Genomic DNA, 9,186 nt, shown 5'->3' with positions numbered 1-9,186 from the left:
CACAAGTTATTGCTGCAGTCATTTAAAAAAGACGCCTGACATAGTAATTAAGGGGGCTAATTACAAGTTTATCAGTGCTGGTTATGTTTACTAATGACCGTCATTAGTGAGTACCGCTAACAGCTAATGACTTTTAATCATCTGAGGCTCTCCATTATAGGCTGAAAACAAATTTTGTCTTCGAGAGGGTGACACATGAAATGAAGACCTTTCAACAGATTCATGTGTGATTTTCCTCTGGGCTGTAGCGGGATTCACACTCGCTGTTTAAACGCAGAAACTTTGAAACTGCTAATCGCCAACAATTGTTGGAGATTCACCCCCGTTTGTATTTGTATTTGAATCGGTGTCCTCTCGTTACCTCTCGCCCTAAAATAATCACACACTCATGCCCTGGGTTGTTAAACATGAACTCCTCTACGGTCACCACGGCCATTTTTCCTTCTGAGTACCAAAGTTCAACATTGTCGCATTTGGAGCCAAAACAAGCGACTCAAGTTGCCCAATCGCGGATGTCTGCTTTTCCAGGCGTCTTGTTCTTTTAGCCCCATGTGAAACAGAAAGAACATGAAGTCTATAACCTACCAGAAACAACACAATATACATACATAAAATATACATGCACCTCCAGGCATTTCAAATCATTTGGACTTGAAATGAGCCCAGCCGCTCACAGAGGCAGTGTGAAGCAGAGGTGAATATCTGAGAGGGAAATGTAGGACACGTCGTCAGCACTCTGCATCCAGCCGCAGGACGTATGGGGGGCCTCACTGGACTGCAAAAATAGACGGCTGTACACACACACACACACACACACACACACACACACACACACACACACACACACACACACACACACGCCAAACATGAACTGGACTCAAGGTCGTGGTGACTGGATGGGCTACTACTAAGTCACGCCACTTATTTTAAATGTTTGTCACTGAGACTGATTTCAACCAATCTGAAGTCCTTTCAGTTATTTCAGTCAATAAAGATTTTTTTTTTTCTATATACCATAGATTTAAAAAAAAGAAAAGAAGTGGACGTAGTCAACATGACATCACCTTTTGGTTCATTGACGACTATTTTGAAGCCTAAACGGATCGGAGGTGCTGCAGTCCCAGCAGGGGGCGCTGCTTGTCAACAGGCAGGGCAGGCAACTGCTTGGGGCCCCAGACCAGTGGGGGGGGGGGGGGGGGGGGCTGAGGGTTGACAAACCTAAACCAAAATGTGCAAAGTTTGCAATGACAGTAGAAAACCTCCCTAAGGGGGCCCCATCTGACTCACTCTTGTTGCCCTGCTATGTGTTGATGCAAAACCAAAGATGGTCAGTGATAGTCACCGACGACAAATAAAGAGGAATTAGCCGTCTAGAAAAGAGTAAAAATAATTGATTTTCGCGAAAAAGACCTTCCACACAGGTTGGTGTTTAACCCTCTTATCTGAATATCTGAGCTGAACCAGCTGCAGCTCGAGTGTTTAACGTCCCATGTTGGTATGAGTGCTGTCTCAGAGGTGTGTCCACCTGTGCAGAAACAGTAAGACTGAACAGATGTTGTGTAAAAAATGAGCAGAGCTCTGTCTTCATGGATTAGCTGAAATACTACTCCTCCATGTCGGGCTGAATCAGGAATTATTGGAGAGGCTTGGCCTTTGACCTCGGCGACTGTGAAAGACGCTGGTTAGTCTCATGCAGCTGTCCGCTGACACTCAAGAGACTCCCATCGATCTCAATGCAAGAGCACGGTATGAGCAGAGCAGACAACAAGTGTAATTAGCAGCCGAGATTGAAATGTTACACAACACACTGCACACACAAGTGCGGCGTTGGATATAAATTGCCTCTTTTTCCCCGCTACATTGATTGTTTAACCTGTGAATTTAGGACCATTATGGGAAATAATGAATTGTCTGTGACTAGATACCAAACATTTGCTAAATCTTTAATCGGGGATTCAGTGTTTTTAAATGTACAAGGTTTAGTTTTTATGTTTCTTTTCAAAGGCTGTGGTGCTTGGTCGGAACAAGTCTTTGCACCAACACTGAAAGTTGGACTTTTTTAGAAACAGGTGTATTTATGCTTTAATCAGTCCAAACCGGTGATGACCATTTGGCAAAGTATGCGGCCCCAAACAAAAGAAACACTCTTCAGCAGTGACCATGTAAGTCTTAAAGAGGTTTAACTTAAACGCGTGTTTCGTAATTTAACCATGAAATCAATTATAAGATCTGTTTCACATTCCCATTTAAACTACTTTAAGATAAGCGTCAGAGAAATAAATACAACTATTTGATTTTCATGTCGTTACATAAAAAGTTGTTGAACCTTTTGTAAGAGTGTCCCATAGAGTGTTTAACCTCTTCAAATCTGTTCCTGTAGTGGTGATATTTTACACACAACCTTGCACAATGACGACAATATACTTGAAATTAATTATAATTGACTCAGGAGGTTCATTATGCTGCAGCTCGAGTGGTTTTCTTTGTACATTTTGTCACTGTGCCTCTTAAACTTAATTGCTCAAATATCGTGAAAACACAACTCAATACTGCAAGATTAAAGCGCAAACCACCTTTCATAGTTACGGAAAAAAATTCTGCTTCCTTCTTTCAAAATCTCAAGTGAAAGAAGGCAATGGCATGTCCTTCTAATCAGGGTTACCCAATCATGATAGAAAGTGAAGTGTGTTGATCAGAGCTCTGAGGACTCCACTTGTCCCTTTGAGTGCAGGCACATGGATGTTACGCGTCGGCACGTTCCCCCCAACGTGAACTCAAAGGATGGCGGAGACAATTCAACACGTCAATGTGTGTGTGCTGTGACTGTGCGTATTAAAAAAGGATCATATTCCGTCAGAAGCAGCTTCTTCAAGGGCTGAAGAGTGACGCAAACGCGTAAGTGCCAAAACAACTGCAGTTCCCAGAGTGTCCACTTGAGGCTGGCTCCAACGGTGAGTCATTCCTCATAGAGCCTCATGATAACATGTCAAAGTTTACAGCAGAAATAAAACACCTTTACAGCACATTCCCAAAAGGTTTTAGGTCTCTGTAGCTCATTCTCTATACTGAAAGCTGTGCTAGGATTAGCTTTTATAAAACTCACCCGACTGAAGTATTTTAAGAAGGGATGTTCCGACTTCGATTATAGCTATTTGATTAAATTGTAGTTTAGAGAAGTCGACCAGAATACGGTCAAAGTAGTAGTATTGAGCAACGTTTATATAACACAGCTAATCATCACAGTATCTGCAGGTACACGATGTCAAATTGGTTTGCTGAGTATAGCTAGCGTTAGCAGTGCTAACAATGTCAGGCTTCAGTCCACCTTGAAGGTTAATTGGACACAAATCGCCATCAAATCTGGTCCACAGTTGGACCTGAATCTAAGGCCAACATATAAAAATGTTAATCAGTTTAACCAACTAGTAATTTGTATGCCGAGGGCAAGGGTGACAACGTTTAATCATTAAGCCCTTAATTCTTTTGTTTTTAAAGATTTATTTTTGGGCTTTTTGTGCCTTCAATGGAGAGATAGGACAGTGGATAGAGTTGGAAATCAGGGAGAAAGTCAGTAGGGAATGATATGCGGGAAAGGAGCCACAGGTTGGATTTGAACCCTGGCCGCCCGCCGAGGAGGACCACAGCTTCCATACATGGCGCGCGCTCTAACCACTGCGCCACCAGCGCCCCAGCATACCCCTAATTTTAAGGCATAAATCAATAGCATAGTTAGGGGTGTTACTATATTGAGTGAAAGTGGGCGGTGCAATCCATCATTTGTGTTTTCTTCTGTTGCTAAAATAAAATTTGGTCTGGATACTAAAGCCTCAAGTGGTCACCAAGGGAAATGCATATTTTGGGACATATGAGCTGCCTTCTTTGTGTGCCATTCATTCCTGCTCACAATTTTATAGTCTCTTGTTTCTTTGAGTAAAACGTCATTCTTTGTGCTCAGTACACAAAACCGTCTACACCATAGTCTTTAGAAAAGAGGATTCCAACAGGAGAAAACATTGAATTTGTTTGGAACTATTTTCAGTGGCAGATTAATCCACATTTGGTGCTCTAGTGAGTATTTGGGGCAGCAGGATGGTGAGTGTGGGATTGAGTGAAAAAACGAAGTAGAGTGAGTGTTAGTAATGAAGAAATGTGCCATACAGTGCAGCAGGGTACGACAATAGGACACTCAGGATGTGGATATACACAAAATACTTGATGCAAGAATGTAAATTCTTTTTTGGGGGTGTTTTAAAGAGGTTTGTGGAACCATAGAAATATAAAACATCAACCTGAGTTTGCATCCAGCCTGCAGGTGTACAGGTGCCTGATCTCTTGAAAACATGAGCATATACTCATGTTATGAAAGGCCCCGTCATCAGCGTATCGGTAGTCCTGGAGACGTGATGCAACAAATTCAACAGAGCCTTCATATCATGTTGTGAAGTGAGAGTTACAAAACGGAAACGTGGTGTGAGATGTGATCTTTGCAATAACAGGAAGTCCTTCTATAGGACAGTGGTGATGGTTCATACAAAGCAAGCAGTGCATTCAGCTCGGGTATGAAACAATCAGTCGCTAAAGGAAGAAAATCATTTCCCGAGACTCATTAGTGTCTGAGTGTCGGCTGTGCTGAAACCCACGAGTTGCAGATGCAGTGTGAAAGTAGCCTCCTCGTTGCCTTGGTAACACGAGGAGGCTGCTCTCCGTCTCCGAGCTGTGAGCTGGGAGAGAGAGAGAGAGTGACACTGACCAATTAAAGAGGCGACGGGGGCCGGCAGTGCTGTGTCTCTCTTGTGGCCTCGGTAAATTATCTTCAAGAGCATTTTCAGTCACCTCGGTGAGGAATGCAATTTTACAAAAAAAAAAAGAAGAAGGTGAAAGAGAAGAGAATTATTAAGGCCTCAGCTGATTATCCTCTGGGGAGCATGAACATGAACATGCTCTGTAACTTTCCCATCATTTAAAGGCTTAATATGTGATTTTTCACACTTAAATATAATATAAATCAAGTCTATCCTCTGAAAATAACTCTGTGAGTCATGACTGTCTACAATGAGTGTAGCACCCGAGTCCCACTGTCTGTGATGTTTTCAGAGTTTTCAGAGTCCTATCTTCAGTTTGTTTACATCGCCCGGACGGCCGGCTGACTCCTCCCCTCGAGTATAAAAGTTGTTTAATTGAGGGACTAGAGAAAAGAAGAATAACATACTGTACTCACTGCTTAACTGTGTTTCTAGATCACGCTCATTTCAGGTAAATTTACATGCAGTGTGAAGATACGAGCATAATAAAGATCGCTAGCATTAGCATGCTAACACAACAATGCAGCGCGAGTTGTTTTGGTTTAATGCTGGTGCTCAAGGGCGACATCTGCTGGATCAAAAAAATCGTTTATAAAGCCTTTAAGTGTGGACTAAAGAGTTGGTCAAGGAAAGATCTCATGGAGTCAGCAGATGTATTCCTAGCTTCCCTCTGGGGACCATGAATGCACTCCATCTAATTTCTTAACAAGCAAAAAATAAATCATTGTTAATTTGGTTATTTTTAAAGAAGCAGCTGAATCAGCTGCGGCATCTGAAAGGAGATTGCAATTCTGCTATATAACCTAGGTCAAACATTCAAAGCTTTTCCTGCACATTGCTGGATATTGTTGAGCTGCATTGTGAGCCATTGATTGTTTGGATTTCTGATAAAAGAAAGCTGAACTCGCACATATGGTTGTATTTCCTGTCTTACGTCCTGCAGGTTTTCAGGTCAGCGGCGTGCGCAAGTCTTCATATAATTTATTGTAACAGGAAACATTATTCACTATTAGAGGAAATGTGAATAACTTGATGTAAGAGATGGGGAGTGTTCTGGTGCATGGTTTCTGGCATTCTTGCGAACGAGCCAAGTGGACATGAGATGTTGTGTTGAATGTTACGAAATAAATTCCTGCCTCTTTAAATCACTTCAATCACTCCTTAGAAGCAGTTGTTTCTTCTGGATGTAATAGTCAGTGTGACGTTCAATTGGCTGTCAGTCGCAATAAGCTAACTGTATATAAAGGCAAAAAAACCCAATTTGCACATTTAAATGTCGCTAACCCTGACTCAATTCAAAAGCAAGACAATTACCATAAATGTGACAAAGGAACACAAACCAGGGTCAGAACAAATGGCTGTGTGATTACAGAGACTGTCATAAGTGCAGCTGTTCTTGTCACGGCTAAAACAAAAGTCCCCCGACACAGATTGTTCCTGGAAGCGTGTGCTTATAAAACTTCTTGTCAGTCGTCCACACACGGAGAGACAGGTCACGACAGAACAATTTGCACCATTTGAAGCAGTTTCATCTAATTATATTTCCCCACAAGATGTGGTAGCTCTCTTGTTGCAATTTGCAAAAAAACAGTAATGCCAATGAAAAGAAGCCTTGTATGTTTGTTATACTTGCAAATTTCTCAAAAACAAAATTGTAATCAGACTTAAGTAAATTGGTACACATTATGCCACTTGGCTCTAAGTTTCGGATTTCCAGGAATTAAATAATTGGCCTTAACCACCGTGACGTCAAGGCCTGCTGCTTTGATGTAACTGAAGAAATGTTCCATCTGTTAACATGGAGACGGACGAGCCCTTAACCTACACTGCGGCTCTAAATGTTTTGGCTTCACTTTTGGGGCGCTGTCACCTCGTCCATCTTTTTATTTCACTATGCAAAATCGAAGGATGCAGAAGTTAATCACAATAACTGTGATTTTTGATTGGGGTGCTAATTTGGGATATTGCCAAAATAGGACTTTGAAATTAAATTTTCCTTTTGGACAGTATAAGAAAAAAGTCAGTTTTCAGTTTACCATGGTAGCGGTTATTAAATCCTAAGGTAGCCACACCCAAAAAAAGTGTCCCCTAAACCAGGTAGAGTACAACACAACACTGTCAGGTTGCTAATGGCTACTTGACAATCCCCCCATCCTAAATCCTCCCCAGTTAAATTGTCTTTTTGACCTTAAGAGAGACCATCATGCTGTTTTGAAAATGTCTTAAAAACGAGATTGAGACCTTACGCTCTTTAGGAAAATAATAACTGAGGTAAGAAATCAACTGAGATATCGTATTATTTTCACTTCTGTTTCGGTTTTTACTTCTTTTTGTAACCGACGAGTTTCCACCTCGAGGCTATGACATCCTTTTTCATATTCAACTTTATTATTCAGCTGTTTTTAGATAAGTTTCAGGTCTGTGACAAAACTGTGAAAACTGTGGGAAATTTGTTTTTCTACACTTGATTTCAGTTATCTGCGGAGTTACAACTCTATGAATGCAATGAATGTCTCACAGGGTCGAGAAACTCGCCGCGCTCCGTCTCACTCAGCCTCTGATCTCGGTCCAAGAGGATCTCATGTGATGTTTTCAGAGCACTTGTTGACCCGGAGGCACCCCTTGATCCCCCCCCCCCCCCCGCCTTTAAACACCTAGAGCGAGAGCAGCAGTCAGCCACATGTCCCACCCCCTCCACCCACCACCACCACCATCTCCCAAAATGAAGACAGAGCGAGGAACCAAAATTGTGGTTATGAAGCTGACACAAAGCAGGAGCAGCTCGTACTTGGCGTGTAAAGCGTGTCTTAGCATCTGATTAGCGTGTAAACACACAAGAGAACAGAGAGTGAGCGTGTTCGGGCCTCTCGGTGAAATGCTTCAGAGTGCTTTTACTCCAACTGTTGCTGGTGAAGGAGAGGTTTGTGGGAGTCCTGTATTTTTGGAATACCCAGTTTAAACAGTGTCACAGCTCATCCCTGCTCTTCAAACTGATACAGAAAAAAAAAAAATCATCCTCCCAGAGTAGAGCATCTTTCCTCGCTGCTCAAAAAACCACCCACTCTCTGTTTCTCTGCTTTTTCTCCCCTCTTCCACTCCCGTCTCCATCACGCTCTCACCCCTCCGTCCTCCTCTCCCTCTCTCTGCTGCTGCTGATGAAAATGGCCACGGCTCGGCTACTGGAGGATGTCAGGGCAGCAGAGAGTGGGGGGGGTGGGGGGGGGGATCCATTAAATTCAACATAGATGACACTTCTGCCTGTGCAGTGCTGCGAACACTCTTGTATCCGGTGCAGCACTTGTGACATTGTTGTTGAGCGTGTGTTTGGGTGTGTGTGTGTGTGTGTGTGTGTGTGTGTGTGTGTGTGTGTGTGTGGGTGAGGGCCAAAGGTGTGGATGTGTTAGTTTGCATGTTTTGCTCTGCACTGCCATCATGTGGCCAGTAGGAGTACTGTAGTCCAACACTAAATTGTTTAAACGGCAAATTTGTATTTCTGGAGCCGTCTGCTTGTATTAATCTCACCCAACGAGGTCCCCGAGCACTCAACTTTTGGCAGGGAGTCTACGTGATTGGAATCGTGCAAGACCTTTTCTCACCTCTGTAGATTGAATACTAAGAAGTACTCTGTGTTTCTGCCGTCACCATGTTGGTTTTTAAAGCAAGAAGTGGCCAGATTAGATCAAAAAAAGTCGCTCCCAAACGCCCCTTCACCCCTCAGGTTATATCCTTTGGCTTTCGAGATAGCACGCAGAGGATACAGTCCTTTGAGCTTTTCCAGGTTTAAGTCTCAACCATGAGTCTACCCCACTCTCTCCTCCTCACATTTCCTGTCTCTCGTCAGCTGTCCTATCAATAAAAGCGAAAAAAGGGGAAAAAACGATTACCAAGGAGTAGAGTTAGCATCAACATGCAAAATAGAAAAAACGACAACACAAAAACATCGGTATGAACTCGATAAGCTCTGCGAGGACTGAAAGGCTTGTTGTTTTTGTGGCGTGTTATGTCAAAACAGGGATTGCAATAATTACCAAATAACTGGATTTGGTCTCTTAAAATAGCAGGATCACAGGAGGAAAATCCACGAGGAAGAGGGAGAGGTTTTGTGTAACCATGCAGGATTGGGTTCCTCCAATGTTTTACGCACTTCAAGTCTTTAAATATGACTTCTTTTTTTTTTTTTTTACTAGTATTCAATGTCAAAAAGGTTCAGCTTTTAATGGCCTCTCACTGCCTCGAGGCTTTGTCCGCGGTGGTTCTCAGAGAGTCCGGCAGCTTTAAGGCGCCACAGCTTGACATGCAGAGCGTAGATGCTATCAGAGGATTACAGTCCTGGAATAGTTTTTTTCTCTGGGAACAAACACAGCGAGCAGCCTCATGACCTGAG

The sequence above is a fragment of the Labrus mixtus genome, chromosome 20 (genome assembly GCF_963584025.1).
Source record: "Labrus mixtus chromosome 20, fLabMix1.1, whole genome shotgun sequence".
Lineage (NCBI taxonomy): Eukaryota > Metazoa > Chordata > Actinopteri > Labriformes > Labridae > Labrus > Labrus mixtus.
Note: the sequence above shows the minus strand (reverse complement) of the source record.